Raw genomic sequence first — 24708 nt, forward strand, 5'->3', positions numbered from 1 at the left:
TCACCTCAACACAAGTGTAGGTGGTTCTCTCTCAGAAAATCTATGTTGGAAGTGTAGGCATGTTCTGATGGCTCTCTCCTTAAATGAAGAGCGGGTGGAGGGGTATAAATAGCCTCCACACAAAATCTAACCGGTACACACAAATCACCAAACTCGGTGGGACCGAATCATGAAACTCGGTCAGACCGATTTAGTTTAAAATGTGAACGTTAGGATTCTCGGTGGGACCGACATGTCAACTCAGTGGGACTGAGTTCGTTAGGGTTAGGGAATAACGTAATCTCGGTGAGACCGATTTTGGTAATGGACTAACAGAGAGTTGGCCAGGCAAACTCGGTGGGACCGATTCGCTCATCTCGATTGGACCGAAGTGTTACGAAAGGGAAACAGAGAGTTTACATTGCAATCTCGATGGGACCGGTCGCTCATCTCAGTTTGACCGAAATGTTACGAAGGGAAACAAAGAGATTACAATCCCATCTCGGTGAGAACGAGATTCCTATCGGTGAGACCGGAAAGACTAGGGTTTCTGGCAGTGGTTATGTCAACTGAACTCGATGGCGCCGGAAAGAAAATTTCGGTGGGGCCGAGTTTGACTTTTGGTTTTGGACATATGTTGATGTGAGAAAGTAGTTGAGGGTTTTGGAGCATATCACTAAGAACTTTGAGCAAGCAAGCCATTAGGCAACACCTCATCCCCTCTTAGTAGTATTGGCTTTTCCTATGGACTCAATGTGATCTTGGATCACTTAAAATGAAAAGATGTAGAGTCCCGAGCTTTGAGATTTGAGCCAATTATTTGTCCTTAGCATTTTGAGGGGTCCATATTTCTCATCCATGCCATGCCAATCATTGAGCTTTCCGGAAATGTTTATCTTGAAATAGCATTAGCTCAATGAACTATATGTTGTTAGGAATTACCAAAACCTCCCCGGGATAGTTGCACTTTCATGAGGGATGAAGAGGAGGGGCAAAATGAGCATTCCTTATCCAGCTCGCAGGCAGGCCCATGTGCACGGGCTAAGTTATCCCCATGGGCACGGTACATGCTCGTGCGCACGGGGAGGTCAACAGCTCCAACGAGGGCCCATGTGCACGGGAGCTAGGGGGCTAGGGGGCACATGCGCACGGGGCATCCAGGAAGTCTTTGGATAGGCCGTGCGCCCGGGCTCCATAGGGGTTGTGCGCTCAAGGTCTTCTGCTCCGTGCTTCTTCCTCCAGCTGTTGGACTCCTTCTTCCTTGCGCTCTTCTCGTTCCTCTTCTTGGACTTGGTCAGGCTCCTCAGCTCTGTGGTGGGGGTCACCCTTGTACCTAAAGATGGACAATGTTCCATGGTGAGGTAGCAAACAAGTCCAAATGGACACTACTAGGAAAAGGCCTACTAGTGGCGCACCAGTTTTGCCTACTAATGGCGCACTACTGGTGCGCCACTAGTATTTTTTACTAATGGCGCACCACTCGTGCGCCATTAGTATACCAGATACTAATGGCGCACCTGTCCTGCGCCATTAGTATGCCTAGAGGTGCGCCATTACTATCTGACTTAGTAATGGCGCACCACATAGAAGTGCGCCATTAGTAATAATTATTTTCAAAAAAAATCAGATTTTTTTATTTTTTAAAAAAAATCAATTTTTTTTATTTTTTTTTCTTAATCTCAGGTTACTATGGCTTAATCTCAGGTCAATATGCTTAATCTCAAGTCAAATCGCACTCCCTCACATTACTCCAGCCCAAGCACACTTAACTTCAGAGTTCTATCCAACCCCAGCACCAGCTCACTTCACAAGCACTTGTTGATATATCTAGCATATCAATCCTATTAAACCTTGTTGATGTTTAGGTCTTTGTTCATGTTCATGAGTGTGATGAAATTTTGAAAAAAATATTACAAACTTCCATTCATATTACGTATCATATTTTGAAAAAAAAATCCTGAAAAAAAATCGAAACTAATTTTTTTTCTATTACTAGTGGCGCACCTAGCATACGGTGCGCCACTAGTAAGTTTGAAATTTTTTGAATTTTTTTGCCTCCAGATCTTAAAAGCCCCGTAACTTTTTTCTGTTAGGTTTTTGAGGATTTTGAAAATGTTTAACGGGGCCTGTTAAATTCGGATGTAACTTTTCGAGTAGATGATTTTTCATATAAAAAACTTTTTAATCCGAGTTCGTATGCAAAAGTTATGCCCAGAGAGATTTTGCAAATAAAGTCAAAATTCATATTTGTAAATTTTCCCAACAACTAGACCACATATCACATGAAAAACTTATTTTCTTTTATTTTATTGACATTTTCATCATTTTCTTTTATTTTTTTAAAAACTAAAAAGGTGGTCGGGGGGGCATGCGAGGGAATTTTTGGGCCAAGTTAGTAATGGCGCACCGTGGGAGTGTTGCACCATTACTAGTTGAACTAGTAATGGCGCACCACTCCCACGGTGCGCCATTACTAGTTTTCAAAAAATATAAAGAAAATTGAAAACAAATTACTAGTGGCGCACCGTGGATGTGGTGCGTCATTACTAGTTTAACTAGTAATGGCGCACTATCCACTGGTGCGCCATTACTAGTTTTGAAAAAAAATAAAAAATTGAATTTTTTTAAAAAAAGTTGTACTAATGCCGCACCGTGGATGTGGTGCCCCATTACTAGTTTAACTAGTAATGGCGCACTATCCACTGGTGCGCCATTACTAGTTTTGAAAAAAAATAAAAAAATCTTGTTACTAATGGTGCACCGTGGATGTGGTGCGCCATTAGTATTTGGACACTAATGGCGCACCAACACATGATGCACCATTAGTATATAGTAGTGGCGCACCACATGTCTGGTGCGTCATTAGTGTCAATTTCATCTATAGCCCTTTTCCTAGTAGTGGGATATTCATGTCAATCTCGAAGAGGAGCGGATTCACCTTATGTCCGATAGATCCACTTGGGGCTTGAGGTGCTATGGAGGAGTACATGAAGATGACCGTTGGATGCTCCGCATCACGTGCTCTTGCCGTAATTTCCTCTTGGGCATTTGATCCTTTTGGTGCTATCCATTACTATCATGTTGTTTTTGTGATTCCTCGTTCATCCACTCGAGTCTCGAGGGATTCGTGTTCATATAGATTTGTCATTCTTTGTCCCCCGTGTTGCACAATTCTTGATTTTTCTTCTCGTCTCGATAGAGGTTTTGGTTTGAGCAGAAATGCATTGGTCGGTGATGAAAACATTTCCTGGGAGCGTCGGTGACAATTGTGCGTATCGAGTGTATGATGAATTTTTGTACGTAATAAACTCTCTTTTTTTGTGACCCGCGGTGGATCGACATGCAAATAAATACGAGATATATGCGAAAAAATATAACTTTTATTTAGCAAAGTGCTATCATATGACATGTGGGTCTCACCCACAGATAGAAATTATGAAAGAAGAAAATATTTAATATTAGACTCTATTTGTAGAGTTCATCATGTAGAATACAGTGGTGCAAACAGTTTGAAGTTTACTCTTTGGTTTAAGAGAAATAATTGCCAAAAGAGAGAAATAAGTGTAAGTAAGGATAACCATGAACATGCATGCATGTGCTACGTATTTGCCTTTTGGTCTTTTAAACAATAGTTAAATACATTGGAGGTGCCTTAAGTTGTTCTAGGGGATCAGTTTAGTGTTTAAAGTTGCAAAATACGTGAAACTGGTGCTCGAACTTGCCAGGCCGTGGAAATACGGTGCCTCCATTCGTATCAGTGTCTATGGATAACCATGAACATGCATGCATGTTCTACGTATTTGCCTTTTGGTCTTTTAAACAGGAGTTCAATACACTTGAGGTGCCTCAACTTGTTCTAGGGGTCAGTTTAGTGCTTAAAGTTGTAAAATATGTGAAACTGGTGCTCAAACTTACTAGGGCGTGCAAATACGGTGCCTCCATTCGTATCGGGACATACATCCAGCCCGCGTGGCGTACAAACGTGGCAATGGCCCGCCTATCAGCGTCTAAGAGGCGCCGGGTGGCCCGCACGTGGGGATTTTTTTACACCCCCCCCCCCTCATATTTATTTAATCAATAAAAAAGCCATCAAAAACATTGTATGATATCGAGAAATAACATGAAAAAAAATCAATTGAGAGCCTCAAGAGAGGTATTGAACCTGGCACATCATGTTCAACAACGGCACGATCTAGCCAGCCGGCCGTGGTATGCTTCGAATTCAACTATTAGTTACAAAGCTGTGTAAATACTAAATACAATCCACGTATCACTCTACAAATTTCTTTATTTTTAATTTTTTCCAAGTTCCTGTTTAGTTTCATAGCGCATAAATTTTCCCATATGAAAAATACAATTATTAATATGCAAATATTTTATATTTTAATATTTTTCCATTATCATTATTGTGTACTTTGAAGAGGCTGAACTTAATTTATGTGGATAATTTCTTACATTTATGTAAACTGTGTTTATAGAAATGTGAGGATAATTTACACAATAATTTTTTAAATCATGTTGATCTCTTTTAAAAATACATGTTGTAAACTTTTTTAACGCACGCCAAACATTTTTCAAAAATGCATTATAATTTTTAATACATGTGAAACATCTTCCAACAACATGTTGAACACTTTTCAAATGCACTAACATTTTCTTTAAGTTTATGGCAGTTTTATTTTGTTCTTACATTTCTTTTCCAAATGGTGAAAATAATATGAAAAATAAAAATAAAGAACTTGAAAATTAAGTGTGTACACCCATACAAGCGCCATATATATACAGCAACTGAGCAAGTTTGAGAGGTACATAGCAACCAAAGAGGAATTTCAGAGCACGGTGGCCACTGAGCATTTTTTCTTGAAAATTTTGAAACTGGCTAAAATTTTCATACAAATTTTAAAAATTTCACAATAAAACGTATGCATGTGCTCTATGTGACTTTCAAGATTTGTTTGAAATTTTGTTATATTTTACCCTGCAAAAAATACAATAATCCGGCCAAAAAAAATAGTTGATTTTTCCATGTATTTGTTTTTTTATATCTCTCACATACAAATACAATTTTGAAAAAAAACACGCGGATATATTATACTTCTACGTGTGCATGTATAAAAAATTTCAGAAGTTTTTTAGCTATAAAAATCTGTTTCTTTGACCTTGAAAAAATGGACACAATGTGCCGGTGCTCCAAAATTACATTTTTTCGAAAAGGGAGGATTCCCCGGCCTCTGCATCAGAACGATGCATACGGCCATCTTATTAAATCAAAATATAAGTTCCAACAAGGTCTCAAAGTCTCCAACTGAAAAGTGAAAAAAGCTCACACAGAGCCAAAATGGGCTAGAAACACAAACTAGCCAAAAAAAGGACGCCACACCCGGCTGGCAAAAAGGAGATAGGTAAACTAATTGCCTATGATATTACATGATCGTCATCCAAACCGGTTGAAGATATCCCGAGCTACCATCTCCCAGCGGATAGATCCAGTAACCAAATGCTCCCTGGCCTCCGTCGGAGTGAGTAGCGACCACGAACGGATCAACGCCGTGACTCTGAAAAACCTGCAAAAAATGAATGTGTGTTGTCCTGTTAAAAACCAAGTCATTTCTGCAATTCCAGAGCGCCCACACCAAGGCACAGACTCCTACACGAATATGTCTCGCTAACTCGGGCTCTACCCCGTTAAGCCACGTTCCAAATAACGTGTTGACTGAACTCGGTGGAGTAATATTAAAAGCAATATGGATCGTCCTCCATAAAACTTTAGCTAGCGGACAATCAAGAATAAAGTGTTTGATCGTCTCATCCTGATCACAGAAACTACACCTAGTAGGTCCTGTCCAATTACGCTTTGTCAAGTTGTTCTTGGTTAAAATAACTTGTTTATGGAGAAACCACATAAACACTTTAATTTTCAAAGGGACTTTGACAGCCCAAACATGTTTGGAACTAGGGATCGAGCTTGAATTGATAACATCAACATACATTGATTTAACAGTAAAAACTCCAGACCTAGTAAGCTTCCAGCGTAACTCATCGGGTTGTTGGGAAAGCTGAATGTCCATCAGTCTCCTAACTAGATGTAGCCATTCTTCCCAACAATTACCCACTAATGCCCTTTTGAAGTGAATATTAAGGGGGATCGATTGTAATACCGTTGCAACAAAAATCTCACGTCTTTGAACTATACGATACAAAGACGGGTATTGGATGGCTAAATGTGCCTCTCCGAGCCAAGTATCCTCCCAGAATCGCATACTGGCACCGTCACCAACAATAAACTTTGTCCTATTAAACAAGGAAAGCTTTACTTTCATAAGCCCTTTCCAGAAGGGTGAATCAGTCGGTCTTACTGTCACCTGAGACAAAGTTCTGGTTTGAAGATATTTGCTATGGAGGATTTTCGCCCAAGTGGCTTCAGTCCCACTTGATAACTTCCACAACCACTTGCTGAGAAGACATCTGTTCTTAACTTCAAGATTCTCAATACCAAGACCCCCTTGGTCTTTTGGTCTACAGATGATATCCCATTTGGCTAACCGGTATTATCTTTTTAGCTCATCACCTTACCAAAAGAAACGCGATCTATAGAAGTCCAGTCTTTTCCTAACTCCAACTGGGACTTCGAAGAAAGACAAAAGAAACATAGGCATACTGGTGAGAACCGAATTTATCAGAATTAATCGGCCTCCATATGACATGAGCTTGCCCTTCCAGCAACTCAGCTTCTTTTCAAATCGATCTTCGATACACTTCCACTCTCTGTTTATCAGCTTACGATGGTGGATTCGTATTCCTAAGTAAGTGAAAGGCAAATCCCCCAAATCACACCCAAACAATTGCCTATAAGCCTCTTGTGGCCCTACCAAAGCAGAACAACTCGCTTTTGTGAAAGTTAATTTTTAACCCGGTCAATTGTTCAAATAAGCATAACACCAGTTTCATATTTCTCGCTTTTGCCAAGTCATGCTCCATAAATATGATTGTATCATCATCGTACTGGAGGATGGACATTCCACCATCAACAAGATGAGGTACCAGGCCACCCACTTGACCAGCCTCCTTTGCCCTTCCTATCAGAATTGCCAACATATCCACTACAATGTTGAACAATATAGGGGAATCAGATCCCCTTGCCGCAGGCCCTTTTGTGTTTGGAAATAATGACCGATCTTGTCATTCACTTTGATTCCAGCACTCCCTTTTTGCGTATATGATTCCACCTGGCTTCGCCAGATTTCATCAAAGCCTTTCATACGCAACGCCTATTGTAGGAATGGCCATTTTACTTTATCGTACGCTTTCTCGAAATCCACCTTAAAAATGACTCCATCCAATTTTTTCGAGTGGATTTCATGGAGCGTTTCATGCAAGACCACCACCCCTTCTAGGATGTTTCTGTCTGGCATGAAAGCAGTTTGGGAATGCTGCACCACAGAATGCGCAATCTACGTGAGCCGATTAGTCCCAACCTTGGTGAAAATTTTGAAACTAACATTGAGAAGGCATATCGGCCTAAACTGCTTGATTCTCATAGCATCCGTTTTCTTAGAGAAGCAGTGTATTGTTCCAAAATTGAAGTGAAATAACTGAAGCTGCCCAGAGAAAAGACCGTGGAACATTGGAAGTAAATCCCCCTTAATAATGTGCCAACATCTTTTGTAAAACTCCACCCAGAATCCATCAGGCCCTGGAGCCTTATTGTTTTTCATCTGCGCTATAGCATCAAACACCTCCTTCTACGAGAAAGGGGCAACCAGAACATCATTATCCTGAGCAGTTAGTTGAGGCACATCCTCAATCCTAGACTCATCGAGGGATACACAACTATCCTCCGGAGGTCCAAATAACTGCTTGTAATAATCGGTGATGTACATTTTCAGGTTGTCCTACCCTACAATCGTTCCTTCATCTTGCTCAAGCTGAAAGATTCTCTTCTTTCTTTGCTTGCCATTAGCAATCAAGTGAATGAATTGAGTGTTTGCGTCCCCCTGGACCACTCTGCGAACCTTAGCCCGCAACGCCCACTTCAATTCTTCTTCGCGGAGAAGTTCTTTCAACCTCATCTCCGCATCGAGCTTAATCTGTAGCTCTGCAGATTGCAAAATCGTGGATTCAGCTTTTATATCTAGGGACTGAATCAGAGAAAGGAGTCTTTCCTTTTCAACTTTATAAACCCCACTAAGGTGTTTAGCTGTAACATCCCAAATTTTCAATTTGGAATGTTATACATTTGATCATCATTGCATATCATATTTTATTTTGCCTTTGGTTTGATCCTAGAAATTTCTACACAACTCAAGGACCCACGAAGAGAGTTGGGAAATTCTTTATTTTCATATTTGAGTTTTCTCAAATTTTGAGAATAGGATCATTTGATTTTAATTATTTTATCATCAATTATTTCTATTACAAAACTATGAGAGAGGGAATAAAATGACTTTCCAAAAATAAAGAAATATTGAGGATTTAATAATAAAATCAAATAAGATTTTATTTCGGAGTTTTTCGCTATTTTATTTGAATTTAGGAAAAATGTGCGTTTTTCAAAATTGAATTTAGGCCCCAAATAAATGTTCACCTTGTGCGGCTTGATTTTAGAAGCCCGGGAAAATTTATTTCGGGATTTTTGAAGTCCGTTTAGTATTTCTTTTTATTTTTCTTCTGCGCTAATTATTAAAAAAACGAACCGACCTACGGGCCGTGTCCGACCAGGACTCCGGCCCGCCAAGGCTTTATAAGCTGGGGGGAGCCAGCCCGAGGCCCAGCCGCCACCCCGAAACCCTAGCCGCCGCGCCTCGCCACCCGCGCCGCCCCGCCGCCGCCGCCGCGCCTCGCCACCCGCCGCCACCGCCGCTCACCGCCGACGCCGCCGCCCGCCGCCACCACCGACGCCGCCGCCGACCTACCGCCCGAGGTTCGCCTCGCCTCGAAATCCGTGCCGCCGGTTTAAAAATAAAACGATCGGTTTTTTCGTCGGTTTTTCGTCGGTTTTTTTAGTTTCGGTTTGTTTAAATAGATCGGTTTTTCCGATTTATTTAAATAGCGACTGTTCGTTCGTTCTAGCGAACGTTCGTCGTTTTTCTTTTTCTCGGATTAAATCCGTGATTTTTCTGATCGCGATTTCTGATCCGATTTTCGTTTTAGTATAACTTTTCGCTCGTTTATCGGAATCAGACGATTCAAGCGCCTGGAGTTTCGTCTCAAAACCCTTTATCCGTTTAACCAACTTAAACAAGTTTTTGCTACTATAAAAATTGCCCTAGATCCAGATTAGTAGAATGAAGTTGTTTTCTTTCGCCGTTTGACTTTCGTTGCTTAGTTCGATTTGTTTCTTTTTGCAAATCGGAGTTCTTAAGTTGAACTTTCTGGTTAGTTCTCTTATTCAAGTTTTAACCGTGCATTAGATGAGTACTTATTGTATGCTTGTTTGTTTGTCTGCGATAGAATACCCGGAGTGCGCCACTTGTTACTTCGAATCGCTAGGTTTCGCGGATCATCAGCAAGGCAAGTAACACTTTGATCATACCTTTTCTACTACCCAGTTTTATTGCATTAGATCAACCCTCACACATTGCATGATTAGGATCTAATTAAATTGAGGGATGGGAAGTAGTTGAGGTAGAACCTATTACCTGTTTATTATCAAACCTTTGGGAGTTACTTCTACGTTTGCTTATTGTGCCATGGTATGCTGGTAGACGTGGATTGGGTGAGTGATATCCATGATAGATGTGAGTATTGTTAATTAATGGTTTATCTAAGGTGGCAACTTAAACACACATCTGGGTGGATTGAGGTACCTGGGTATTCCAGGATTGCCTGTTTCTTTTGGACCGCCACCCAGGCTCAAAGGGATCATGAGATTATTCATACTAGAAACTTCTGTGTGCAGCCACAAGCCATTATGGGCTCTAGCATAGTTGATTATGTCGTGCGACCTCTTACAGGGTAGACTAGCATATGTAGGGGAAAGTAGGTGTAACGGTCTATCCATCGTAAGGTGCTAGCGCTTCTGAAAGACTATGTCTTGGTCATCCGTCTTCTCAAACACCATGTAGTGCGAGAAACCAAACGGAGGCGATCGAGTCTTGTGGGGAAAAGTGCGCAAACCTCTGCAGAGTGTATTAAACTAATCATGGTTAGTCGTGTCCCCGGTTATGGACATCTTGAGTATCTAGTACCTGGATTATCATATGAATCTCAACATGTTACTCTAAATTAATTTTGTTGGGTTTTGTTTAATGATGACGCTTAATTGGGATTGAGAATGCTGTCAACCATTCTCAATGTTTAACAACTACCATGATAGTTAAATAAATTTTATTCCTTTGGAGTAGGGAAAATTTGGCTTTACGCAAAACGGTAACCATAGAGCTTTCCACCAGCCAAATATGCATATAATATAGCTGTTTCATTCCATTATTCTCTATGTGTTACTTTGCCAGCATATTCCATGTGCTGACCCGTTTCGGGCTGCAACGTTAATGTTGTAGACTTTTCAGACGATGATTAAGGAGTTTTTAGGTCGTGGTTCTATACTCAGTGATGCCGTTGGAGTTGATGGACTGACTTATCTTCCAAGCCTTCCGTTGTTATCGTTATTAGATGGCCTTAAGCCATATTTATTGTAATAAGTTCTCTATTGAGACACTCGATGTAATAAGTGTGTGATTGCTACTCTATTATAAATCCTCTGAGTACTGTGTGGTGTCAGCATTACTGATCCAGGGATGACACCGGAGCACAGAGATCAGACTCTTTGAGGTCTGGTCGCTACAGAGATGGTATCAGAGCACACACTGACTGTAGGACACGACCACTAAGCTAAAGACCTAGATCACTATTCACCCTCTTCTCTTATGACCTCTCATCTTTTCTACTCTTTAGGATGATGGACGCAAGGAACAAGTTCACACAACCGGATGACGATACACCCTTTGGACGTCACTTGAAGGAAGTCACTAGATACATGAACATAGGAGTACCAAGCTTCACCGGAACCTACAATGCCACTTCACCTGAAGAAGAGCGCTGGATGATTCAAGTTCAAGTTCCAGGAAGGACGTTTATGCCAGTCACTGAGCCCATAGAGTTTTCTTTTGATGCACCAACTTGGAGTCTAGGAAAGAGCATGGCAGCTCACATCGCCATGGGACGCATTGGAGAAGTCTACCGCAATGATCTCAAGGATACTATCTACCAGATTTGTGGGGGCCGAGATGAACACTGGGAGATGATTAGCACCAGAAGGGATAGATCCATTGCAGCTTTTATCCAGGAATTAAACCAGCACATTCAACGACAGGAGAACCAGATGTGCGCCGACATGATAGATCTGAAGAAGGCTAAGACAAGAATCAAGGAACTGGAGGAAGAACTCGAGGCTACACGTGAAGATTATGAAGAGGAAATTGAAGTACTAGTGGATAAGAATGCCGACCTAACAATGAATATTGGAATATTTATGGGAGGCCCTACACCAGTAGATGAAGACGAAGAACCCAAGGAGATTCGTCCGGAAGACTACATCATCATCGACGACACCGACTCGGACCCAGATGATAGCGATGATGACTATGTTGATGAAGCCGGAGCAGATATCATGGAGTCTGCAACCGAAGAGTATTTCTAGTAGACCACCTCATTAGTAGTAGTAGTCCACCATGTAAACACAGTAGTCCGAGCACTTTTGCGATAATTAGATCAATTGTATGCCCTTGTTTGATTGAATGAAGTGAATTGTTTGCTTTTGCCTCATGTGCATATGGGTAGTGTTTTCTCTTTAGACCCCTCTACTCTTAAATCTCATCTTTTCTAAACCCTCAGATGCCTCCGAGACGTGACCCCGGATTTACCTTTCCACCGGAGCTCACCTAGTTGATCCAGCAACAGAACACATTGATGCAGTTGCTAGTCCAGAATCGGAATCAGGGGAACAACAACAACAACCCACCACCACCACCTGTTGATCACTTAGCCCATTTGCTTAGGCTGAATCCACCGGTGTTTTCCAGTAGCACCGAGCCGATAGTAGCAGATGATTGGCTCCGCAAGACAGCTAGAGAGTTGACTACAGCAGGATGCACAGATGCGGAGAAGGTGAAGTTTGCTGCACATCAGGTTGAAGGACCCGCAGCATCATGGTGGGAGAATTTCACAGCCACTTTCCCTGTCGACACTGTCACTTGGGACCAGTTTCAGCAGGATTTTCGAACTGCCCATGTTTCAGCAGGAGCTATGGCCATGAAGAAGCGTGAGTTTCGCAACTTGCACCAGGGAGGACGGACAATTGGCCAGTATGTGGAGAACTTTAGTAAGTTAGCACGTTATGCCCCAGATGATGTTGCTACGGATGCAGCCAAGAAGGAGAAGTTTCTGGAAGGACTGAACGATGAGTTGAGCATGCAGTTGATGGTAGCAACCTTCAACAACTACCAGGAGTTGGTAGACCGTGCTCTTATGATTGAAGGCAAGTAGCAGCAAATTGAGAATCGCAAGAGGAAGTATGGACAAGGGAAGTACAATTCAGGAGCTCAGCAGAAGCCACGTTTTACCCCTAGACCAGGAGGACATTTTCAACATACCCATGGAGGAGGTAGCTCGCACAATCACAATGGCACCAAGAATGGTAATGGCAATGGAGGAAGCAATGGCCAGAATCGCACCAACCCATCAATCCCAGCCAAGAAGGACCTGAGCCAAGTCACTTGCTTTAAGTGCCAGAAGACCGGACATTATGCCAATGAATGTCCTGAAGGCCAGAATGGCAATGGAAGTTCTGGGAAGAAGCCGAACCCTTTCAACAGGGGACAGGTGAACCACGTTAATGTGGAGGAGGTTGAAGAGCAGCCGGATGCCGTAATCAGTAAGTTTTTGGTTAAGTCATTTACTGCACTCGTTCTTTTTGATACTGGTGCATCACATTCATACATATCAAGGGGATTTGTGGATAAGTATAACCTGCCCACTAAGGTTCTTAGAACACCTATGCTAGTAAGCTCACCAGGAGCGGAGTATATGGCCAGTCAAGGATGTTTTCAAGTGCCATTGAGTATAGGTAGGCATGTGTTTCGCTTGGATTTGATCATTTTGGGATCACAAGGATTGGATGTAATTCTGGGTATGGATTGGCTGTCGATGTATGGAGGAAACATCAATTGCGCCAGTAAGTCAATTTTGCTTACCACCCTAGAAGGGAGAAGGATCAAGTATGTATCCCGGCATGTGCCAAAAGGGACTCAAGTAAATTGTTTAACAGGAGTTGTGCAGGAGGAAGTACCAGTGGTAAGGGATTTCCCTGAAGTATTTCTAGAAGAGTTGCCAGGCATGCCACCAGATAGAGATATTGAGTTTTTGATTGAGCTATTGCCAGGCACAGGGCCAATATCTAAGAGACCATACAGGATGCCTGCAAAGGATTTGGTGGAAATTAAGAAGCAGATTAAGGAGTTACTGGATAAGGGATATATTCGCCCAAGTTCTTCGCCTTGGGGATTGCCAGTACTTCTAGTGGAGAAGAAGGATGGATCGTTAAGGGTGGTTGTTGATTATCGAGGATTGAATGAAGTAACGATCAAGAACAAGTACCCACTACCAATGATCAATGATCTGTTTGATCGATTGCAAGGAGCTAAGGTTCGATCTGTGATCAGGATACCACCAGTTGAAGATTCGAGAACAGGATATTCCTAAGACAGCTTTTACCACCAGTTATGGGCTGTACGAGTATACCGTTATGTCATTTGGTCTGACTAACGCACCTGCTTATTTTATGAACATGATGAACAAAGTGTTTATGGAGTTCTTGGATAAGTTCATCGTGGTGTTCATTGATGATATCCTGGTTTACTTGAAGAATGAAGAGGAGCATAAGGAACATTTGCGATTGGTACTTGAGAAGCTCAAAGAACATCAGTTGTATGCCAAGTTCAGCAAATGTGAGTTTTGGTTGAGGGAAGTAGGATTCCTCGGACACGTTATATCTAGAGAAGGAATATCAGTTGATCCCACTAAAGTTGATACCGTGACCAAGTGGGAAGCACCAACCACGGTTGGAAAGATACGGAGTTTTCTTGGACTCACAGGATACTATCGAAGATTTATTGAGAATTTCTCAAAGATTGCGAAGCCTATGACGGAGTTGTTGAAGAAGGATACCAAGTTCATATGGACGGAGGAATGTGAGGCTAGTTTCCAAGAGTTGAAGAAACGCTTGGTTACGTCACCGGTGTTGATTTTGCCAGATTAGAGCAAGGACTATGAGGTGTCTTGCAACGCTTCACGTCGAGGACTTGGAGCAGTGCTTATGCAGGAAGGAGAGTTGTTTCATACGCCTCAAGACAACTAAAACCTCATGAGTTGAATTATGCTACGCATGATTTGGAGTTAGCAGCCATAGTGCATGCATTGAAAACATGGAGACATTTCCTCATTGGAAACCATTGCGAGGTGTACACAGATCATAAGAGTTTGAAATACATCTTCACACAGAAGGAGTTAAACCTCAAACAAAGGAGATGGTTGGAGCTCATCAAGGATTATGATATGAGGTTGCATTACCATCCCGGAAAGGCTAATGTAGTAGCTGACGCATTAAGCCATAAGAGCCATGTCAATACATTAATGACGGGAGAAATACCAAGGGAGTTAGCAGAAAATCTTCGTGAACTATGTTTGGAAATAGTTCCGAGAGGCTATGTAGCAGCATTGGAGATTCAGTCAAATTTGATGGATAGAATCAGAGAAGCTCAGAACACTGACAAGGAGATTGCCACTATAAAGGAGAAAATAAGCGAAGGAAAGGCTAAAGGATTTCGTGAGGATGAGCACGACACCCTATGGTTTGAAGACCGTGTTTATGTGCCCAATGACCCGGAGATTAGGAAGCTAATTCTGCAAGAGGCACACGATTCACCATATTCGATTCACCCAGGAAATACCTAGATGTATTTGGATTTGAAAGATATTTTCTGGTGGACCGGTATGAAGAAAGATATTGCGGAGTATGTAGCAGTTTGTGATGTATGTCAGAGAGTAAAGGCAGAGCATCAGAAGCCAGCAGGATTGTTACAACCATTGCCGATACCCGAATGGAAGTGGGATAAGTTAGGCATGGATTTTATCACGGGATTACCCAGGACTCGTTCAGGCTATGACTCGATTTGGGTTGTAGTCGATCGATTGACAAAAGTAGCTCATTTCATCCCGGTAAAGACCACTTACACCAGTGCTAAGTTGGCAAAGATATACATGACCAGGATCGTATGTCTGCATGGAGTTCCGAGGAGTATCGTATCAGATAGAGGAACCCAATTTACCTCAAAGTTCTGGAAGCAGTTGCATGAAACTTTGGGTACCAGGCTAGAGTTCAGCACAACTTTTTATCCACAGACAGATGGACAGACCGAGAGAGTCAATCAGATTTTGGAGGATATGCTGAGAGCTTGTGCGCTAGATTACGGATCTAGTTGGGACGACAATTTGCCATATGCAGAGTTCTCTTAACAACAACAGTTACCAAACCAGTTTAAAGATGGCCCCTTTTGAAGCTTTGTATGGAAGGAGGCGCAGGACGCCGTTGTCATGGGACGAAGTTGGAGACCGCCAGTTGTTTGGGCCTGGTTTGATTAAAGAGTCTGAACAGAAGGTGAAATTGATTCGCGATAGACTCAAGGTAGCTCAGTCCAGACAGAAAAGTTATGCAGATTCCAAACGCAAGGAGACTTTTTACGAAGTTGGAGATAGAGCTTATCTTCGAGTATCTCCACTTCGGGGAACAAAGCGTTTTGGTGTTAAAGGAAAGTTAGCGCCACGATTTGTAGGACCATATCGAGTTTTGGAGCGTATGGGAGAAGTGGACTACAAGTTGGAATTGCCCGAAGGATTGTTAGGAGTTCATGATGTGTTCCACGTTTCTCAGTTGAAGAAGTGCCATGCGGAGATGGCTGACATACCCTTGAGAGACACAGTGTCATTGGAAACAATTCAGTTGGATAACGATTTGACCTACGAGGAGAGACCAATTAAGATTCTCGAGTTTGCCAGCCGAGTCACTCGCAGCAAGGTTATCAAGTTTTGCAAAGTTCAGTGGAGCAATCACACGGAGGATGAAGCCACCTGGGAGCGAGAGGAAGATTTACTCAAGGACCACCCTCACCTATTTTCTAGCCAACCCGAATCTCGAGGGCGAGATTCATCTTAAGGGGGGTAGGTTTGTAACATCCCAAATTTTCAATTTGGAATGTTATACATTAGATCATCATTGCATATCATATTTTATTTTGCCTTTGGTTTGACCCTAGAAATTTCTACACAACTCAAGGACCCATGGAGAGAGTTGGGAAATTCTTTATTTTCATATTTGAGTTTTCTCAAATTTTGAGAATAGGGTCATTTGATTTTAATTATTTTATCATCAATTATTTCTATTACAAAACTATGAGAGAGGGAATAAAATGACTTTCGCAAAATAAAGAAATATTGAGGATTTAATAATAAAATCAAATAAGATTTTATTTCGGAGTTTTTTGCTATTTTATTTGAATTTACGAAAAATGTGCGTTTTTCAAAATTGCATTTAGGCCCCAAATAAATGTTCACCTTGTGCGGCTTGATTTTAGAAGCCCGGGAAAATTTATTTCGGGATTTTTCGAGTCCGTTTAGTATTTCTTTTTAGTTTTCTTCTGCGCGTAATTATTTAAAAAAACGAACCGACCTACGGGCCGTGTCCGACCAGGACTCCGGCCCGCCAAGGCTTTATAAGCCGGGGGGCCAGCCCGAGGCCCAGCCGCCGCCCCGAAACCCTAGCCGCCGCGCCTCGCCACCCGCGCCGCCAGCTGTCGCCGCCGGCGCTAGCCGCCGCCCGAGGTTCGCCTCGCCTCAAAATCCGTGCCGCCAATTTTTTTAAAAAAATGTTCGGTTTTTCCGTCGGTTTTTTTAAATAGATTGGTTTTTCCGATTTATTTAAATAGTGAGTGTTCGTCCGTTCGTTCGTTCTAGCGAACGTTCGTTATTTTTCTTTTTCTCGGATTAAATCCGCGATTTTTCTGATCGCGATTTCTGATCCGATTTTCATTTTAGTATAACTTTTCGCTCGTTTATCGGAATCAGGCGATTCAAGCGCTTGGAGTTTCGTCTCGAAACCCTCTATCCGTTTAACCAACTTAAACAAGTTTTTGCTATTGTAAAAATTGCCCTAGATCCAGATTAGTAGAACGAAGTTGTTTTCTTTCGCCGTTTGACTTTCGTTGCTTAGTTCGATTTGTTTCTTTTTGCAAACCGGAGTTCTTAAGTTGAACTTTCTGGTTAGTTCTCTTATTCGAGTTTTACCAATGCATTAGATAATTACTTATTGTATGCTTGTTTGTTTGTCTGTGATAGAATACCCGGAGTGCGCCGCTTGTTACTTTGAATCGCTAGGTTTTGCGGATCATCAGCAAGGCAAGTAACACTTTGATCATACCTTTTCTACTTCCCAGTTTTATTGCATTAGATTAATCCTCACATATTACATGATTAGGATCTAATTAAATTGTGGGATGGGAAGTAGTTGAGGTAGAACCTATTACCTGTTTATTATCAAACCTTTGGGAGTTACTTCTACGTTTGCTTATTGTGCCATGCTATGCTAGTAGACGTGGATTGGGTGAGTGATATCCATGACAGATGTGAGTATTGTTAATTAATGGTTTATCTAAGGTGGCAACTTAAACACACATCTGGGTGTATTGAGGTACCTGGGTATTCTAGGATTGCCTGTTTCTTTTGGAACTCCACCCAGGCTCAAAGGGATCATGAGATTACTCATACTAGAAACTTCCGTGTGCAGCCACAAGCCATTATGGGCTCTGGCATAGTTGATTATGTCGTGCGACCTCTTACAGGGTAGACTAGCAGATGTAGGGGAAAGTAGGTGTAACGGTCTATCCATCATAAGGTGCTAGCGCTTCTGAAAGACTATGTCTCGGTCATCCGTCTTCTCAGACACCATGTAGTGCGAGAAACCAAATGGAGGTGATCGAGTCTTGTGGGGAAAAGTGTGCAAACCTCTGCAGAGTGTATTAAACTAATCATGGTTAGCCGTGTCCCCGGTTATGGACATCTTGAGTATCTAGTACCTGGATTATCATATGAATCTCAACATGTTACTCTAAATTAATTTTGTTGGGTTTTGTTTAATGATGATGCTTAATTGGGATTGAGAATGCTGTCAACCATTCTCAATGTTTAACAACTACCATGGTAGTTAAATAAATTTTATTCCTTTACAGTAGGGAAAAATTGGCTTTACGCAAAACTGTAACCATAGAGCTTTCCACCAGCCAAATATGCATATATTATAGCTGTTTCATTCCATTATTCTCTATGTGTTACTTTGCCAGCATATTCCATGTGCTGACCCGTTTCGGGCTGGAACGTTAATGTTGCAGACTTTTCAGACGATGATTAAGGAGTTTTTAGGTCGTGGTTCTATACTCAGTGATGTCGTTGGAGTTGATGGACTCACTTATCTTCCAAGCCTTCTGCTATTATCGTTATTAGATGGCCTTAAGCCATATTTATTGTAATAAGTTCTCTATTGAGACACTCGATGTAATAAGTGTGTGATTGCTACTCTGTTATAAATCCTCTGAGTACTGTGTGGTGTCAGCATTACTGATCCAGGGATGACACCGGAGCACAGAGATCAGACTGTTTGAGGTCTGGTCGCTACATTAGCCCATCCCCGTAGGAATCTTCTCAAATGCCTAATCTTGTTCTGCCAACGCTGGACAGAGGTCGTACCTCCTGCATCTTTAGCCCATTCCCTAGCAACCAGATCCAAGAAGCCTTCTCGTTCAAACCATGCAAGTTCGAACGACAAGGTGTTTTTGTTTCCCACGTGGTTTGGCTCACTTGAGTCCACGAATAAAGGTGTGTGATCCGAGATTCCGCGCGAGAGAGCCTGGACCGTTACGAGAGGGAACTTCTGTTCCCACTCGACACTCGCTAGAACTTGATCCAGCTTCTCATACGTCGGGTTTGGCAAAGCGTTAGCCCAGGTAAACTTTCTACCAGAAAGCACTATCTCTCTCAGATCCAAGCTTTCAATAATGGTATTGAACATAAACGACCATCTGTCGTCAAAATTATCATTATTCTTTCCCTCTATCCTCCTTATGATGTTGAAGTCACCCCCAACCAAAATTGGGAGCTGCACCATACACCGCCAAGAACTCCGGTTTAAGCTCAGGTTGTGCGGCACCATACACCGCCACCAAAGCCCAGTTAAACCCATCAGCTTTGGAGCTGACCCAAAATTTAACCGCGAAGTCACCCATCACTACACTTCGGACTTCCAGTGAATCGCATCTCTCTCCAAGCAAGATCCCACCCGATCTTCCTCGCGGAGGAAGGCATGCCAATCAAAATCGACACCACCCGATAAAGTGTTGAGAAACTGGGGCGCAAAATTATCCCTACCAGTTTCAGAAAGAGCAATGAAATCTAATCGATGCTCAAGAGACGCCTCAGCAAGAAACCTTCTTTTAGCCAAGTCCTTCAGACCTCTGCTATTCCAAAAGATTCCTTCCATATGTCATGATGAAATTTTTTGGCCTTTCGAATCCTAGCACTCCTACGAACCGCGGAAGCAAGATAAACCTTCCGCTTCCACTTACGCTTAGGTTTATTCTGGTCCTCCATCCGGTCCTCATAACCAGGGTCAGTTGGTCTTGCTACTGCATCCTCTAGAACTACATCCTCTTCCTCAGATTCAAGAGTGGATGGTACAAGATCCGCACAAAATTTATCTAGCACTCTTACCCCTAACGCATCAATCTCTGCATCATTCATAGGTTTTACTGCTGCTAGGAACTGGGTCCACCTGACCCAGACGGCCTCCCCCACGGCCGGCCATCGTCGGGGTCACCGGCGTCTCCGGCGCCAGGATAGGAAGAGAAGAGGACGAGGCCACCTGCACCGGACTCCCCCGCAGTCACAACCTCCGAAGCAGACGACAGCACCCGGCCCGAGACCACTGGAGGAGCGGGGGAAAGCGAAACCACCTGAGGCTCCATCTCCCCACCCCCACCAAGGTCGTCGCTGAGTGCGTCTCCATCAAGCCTCCCACCACAGGACTATCAACAGCATCAAACTCCAACACCGGAAGTGTGCACTCAAAAACATCATCCTATTCCACCCGGTCGCTCCAAAGTCTGGGAGCGGTAGACGCTGGCTTAAAGGACCCAAACCGCAAAGTACTCATCGGCACCGACAGAGCTGGGGCCGGCTCCACCCCGGGACCATCCCCGGGCAACTGAGCAACAGGTCCCGATCCGTTGGACCTCTCTCATCCAGCCTCATCAGTCGGGTCCTCACTAGCACCCGCGTTGTCGTCACCCTCGTGCATATCCACATCAGCCCCATTAACCGCCTCGGCAAACAACTCTGCATCCTCAAACTCAATCTCAAGAGGAAACACCTCTCCCCTAGAAGCCCTCGTGATCGATGCCCCCTCCGGCGGAGCTCCGGAACAGGCCCCAAGATGGGATCTCGTGGATACAGAAAGTTGCGGCGATGTAATTAGGGTTTTGGCTCCGTATCTGATCGTTCGGGGGTACGTAGGTATATATGGGAGGAAGAAGTACGTCGGTGGAGCAACAGGGGGCCCACAAGGGTGGAGGGCGTGCCTACGGGGGTAGGCACGCCCCCCTACCTCGTGGCCTCCCTATTGGTTGCTTGACGTAGGGTGCAAGTCTCCTGGATCATGTTCGATGAGAAAATCACGTTCCCAAAGGTTTCATTCCGTTTGGACTCCGTTTGATATTCCTTTTCTTCGAAACCCTAAAATAGGCAAAAACAACAATTTTGGGCTGGGCCTCCGGTTAATAGGTTAGTCCCAAAAATAATATAAAAGTGGATAATAAAGCCCAATAATGTTCAAAACAGTAGATAATATAGCATGGAGCAATCAAAAATTATAGATACGTTGGAGACGTATCACACGGCCCTGATGCTATCCTCCTCCTCGCCGATCTCATCGATCACCGTCTGTAGGATCGAAAGTATGTCTAGAGGGGGTGATTAGACAACTTGGCCAAATAAAAATCTAGCCTTTTCCCAATTTTAAGTCTTGGCAGATTTTTGCAACTTATCAAAAGTCAAGCAATCAACCTACACATGCAATTCTAAGAGTATACTAGCGGAATGTAAATCATTGCATATGAAGGTAAAGGCGAGGAGTTTGGAGGGAGCAAATGCAATGTAGACACGGAGACTTTTGGCGTGGTTCCGATAGGTGGTGCTATCGTACATCCATGTTGATGGAGACTTCAAACGACGAAGGGTAACAACTACGTGAGTCCACAGAGGGCTCCACCCACGAAGGGTCCATGAAGAAGCAACCTTGTCTGTCCCATCATGGACATCGCCCACGAAGGACTTGCCTCACTTGGGTAGATCTTCACGAAGTAGGCGATCTCCTTGCCCTTACAAACTCCTTGGTTCAACTCCAAAATCTTGACAGAGGCTCCCAAGTGACAGGTAACCAATCTAGGAGACACCACTCTCTAAAAGGTAATAGATGGTGTGTTGATGATGAACTCCTTGCTCTTGTGCTTCAAATCATAGTCTCCCCAACACTCAACTCTCTCACACAGATTTGGATATGGTGAAAAGATGATTTGAGTGGAAAGCAACTTGGGGAAGGCTATAGATCAAGATTCTTGTGGTTGGATTGGAATATATTGGTCTTAACGCATGAGTAGATGGTTCTCTCTCAGAAAATGAATGCTGGAAGTGTAGGCATGTTCTGATGGCTCTCTCCACGAATGGAGGAAGGGTGGAGGGGTATATATAGCCTCCACATAAAATCTAACCATTACACACAATTTACCAAACTCGGTGGGACCGAATAGTGAAACTTGCTCAGACCAATTTAGTTCAAAATGTGAATGTTAGGCTTTTCGGTGGGACCAACATGTCAACTCGGTGGGACCGATTGTGTTAGGGTTAGGGCATAACGTAATCTCGGTGAGACCAATCACATGAACTCGGTGAGACCGATTTCTATAATAGGCAAATAGAGGTGTCTACTCCATTGACTCTGAAACTTTCATGTACTCCTGGTAAATGACCTTCATTATTGTCAATGTACTTCCAATCAACCCACTTCATGTCACACACTATGGGCTTCTTATCCAGAAGGACTATCTCATAGAAGTCATGTTGTTCCTTGGTGTGAAATCTATAGTCCACAAATAGTCCTTATCCTCACAGCATAAGGGTCTGATTGTCTCCACAATCTGAGACCTGCATCCTTTCTCTCCTTCATGTTCTCAGCCACTGGGTGATTGTCATCATGATCAGGGATCTTGGTCTTTAATTTTCTAAGAAATTGGGCTTCATCATCTTCTTCTTCTATTTCAGGCACTTGGGCCTTGTTCTTTTCGGCGGTTGTATATTTTTGGTGCTCCTCTTTGGTGCAGACTTGGTGGCTCGAGCAGTAGCTTCGGGGTTAGTCTTGGGCTTTTAAGAAGCAGCCCCACACTTGATGGCATCCCCCATCAGCTTCTGAGTCTTTGATGCTGGTGCAACATACTCTTCTTCCTCATCAGATTGAATCATCATTGAGGGCTTTCCAATAACTCGTACCATAGTTTTCTTGGCCCTTTCCTTCATCTTGCCTTCATGAGCAGCCTCTTCTTCAGTTTATTTCAAGGCTTCAAGAGTTGAGGCTCTGGCCTTTGACATGGGCACTCTCCTTGGTAGGAGCCTTCTTGTTCAGACCAGGCTTTGCTGAAGCAACTGTGCCAAATTCCTTCCTAACCACTTTCTCCTTGGAGCTGACCTCCTCCTCAGCGGCAACATAGTCTTCATCCTCATAGTCTGAGTTTCTCTTTCTCCTTGTCCTTGTAGTTGCTTTGGGAAAGTTACTTGGAGTGCTTCTGCTACCCTCACCATAGCTGTTAGAGGGACTAGTGCCCTCACTCATGTTAACTTGCTCCTAAGGCTTGTTCTGGCTGTCACTCTGATCAGAAATTTCTGACACTGCAAACTGAAAGCTGACCCTGTGAATAGATATAGAAGAGATAGAGTGGATGATCATCACAAAGTGCAGAGATTTTGCAAAACAATTGAGTCAAAAACTTAGGTTTAGTTTTCCAGAGAAAGCATTTTGGAGCTACCGATTTGTTAAACTCGGTGCCACCAAAGCAATATTCGAGTCTGAACTAGTGACATCGGTCAGACCGAGACATAGTTCGGTGAGTCCGAGATTGCTAGGGTTTCACTGAGAGTTGAACTCGGTCACACCCATTTGCAAGTTTCGGTCAGACCGAAAGTTACAAGTGCAATGGCCTAAGCCAAATCGGTGAGACCGATTTCTACAACGCGGTCGGTCCGAGATGAGTTCGGCGGAAACCTAACCCCAAATTTTCGAATCAAAACTAATCTAAAGGGATTTTTTGCTGGATAGGATAATGTCAAACTTGGTAAAAATCATGGCGTTGACTTTGTGCTAAGAATCAGAGGTAAATATTGCACAAAGCATCGAACTCATGCCCTAACTTAGCGATGAGCTCGCTACGGCGGCAACAACGGTGAAGATTCCCGTTGACGGCAGCGGAGACCAGCGGCGGGAGGTCGCTGGCGATGAGGAGATGATCCGGAGACCCGAGTCGGCAGAGCAGGACACGCGCGGGCGAAAAGGTTTCGGAGGAATTTCCAAAATTTGACCCGTGGGTATATATATCCTGACCCTTTCGGTGTGACCGAGTGGACAACTCAGTGGCACTGAGATGCAGAGTCGCAAGCGGTTATTGCAACTCGGTGTGACCGAACGGTTCTAATCAGTTGCACCGAGATTGCAAACCTAGATCAACTCAATGAACTCGGTATGACCAAAAGGGATGAATCGGTCAGACCGAGATACACAGAGGTTTCAGAAGTTTAAGTCTATGAAGAATCGGTCACTCCGAGTGCTCTTCACCCAGAGAGTTCGAATCTCACTTGATCAAACTTTGTGATGTAGCATGAATAGAGTTTGAGACGAGAAAAGGATAGATAGCTAGAGGAAGTTCTTAGGCATTCTTGTCCATCCATTTGGCAAAATGAAAAGACCAAACAATCAAAACAACAAATGGATGTCCTTGAATGAGAAAAATATGCAATCAACATGCTTACACAATAAGATGGCAAATGAAATATGTGGCAAAGCATGAAGAATCACGCTAGCATCTATCAAGCAATTGACGATGACTAGGTCATCTATATATGAGTATATTGACTTAGGAGTCAAATGAGAACATTTGATCATAGGTCATACTCATCATTTAAGCGCAAGTGGGATTACCACTTTTACATAAATCATTTTTTGTGTTCACACCATTAGAGTTGATTTAGCTCAATTCTTAGAGTAAAGCTCCCCCTAGATGCGATATCCCCCTTAAGAGGGATGAACTAACCTTGGGTTTTGTCGATGATGGCTTCATGTAGATGTTGAATATGTGGATGATCAATGTTGATGTAGATCATTTGGAGCAATCCATTGGAGTGAGTTGTACTTTCAATACCTACATGGGTTAGTCCCACAAGGAACAAACAAGGATATCCATAGACATAGAGTGAAGTACACACAAGATGATGTCCATGAAAGCATTAGGTCACCTTGTCCCTTGTCTTACCAACAAGAGGGCTTGTGACTCCTTGAACTAGTGCAAGATGTGGAAGTTGTTTGCACTTGTT

The sequence above is a fragment of the Triticum urartu genome, chromosome 4 (assembly GCF_003073215.2).
Source record: "Triticum urartu cultivar G1812 chromosome 4, Tu2.1, whole genome shotgun sequence".
Taxonomy (NCBI): domain Eukaryota; kingdom Viridiplantae; phylum Streptophyta; class Magnoliopsida; order Poales; family Poaceae; genus Triticum; species Triticum urartu.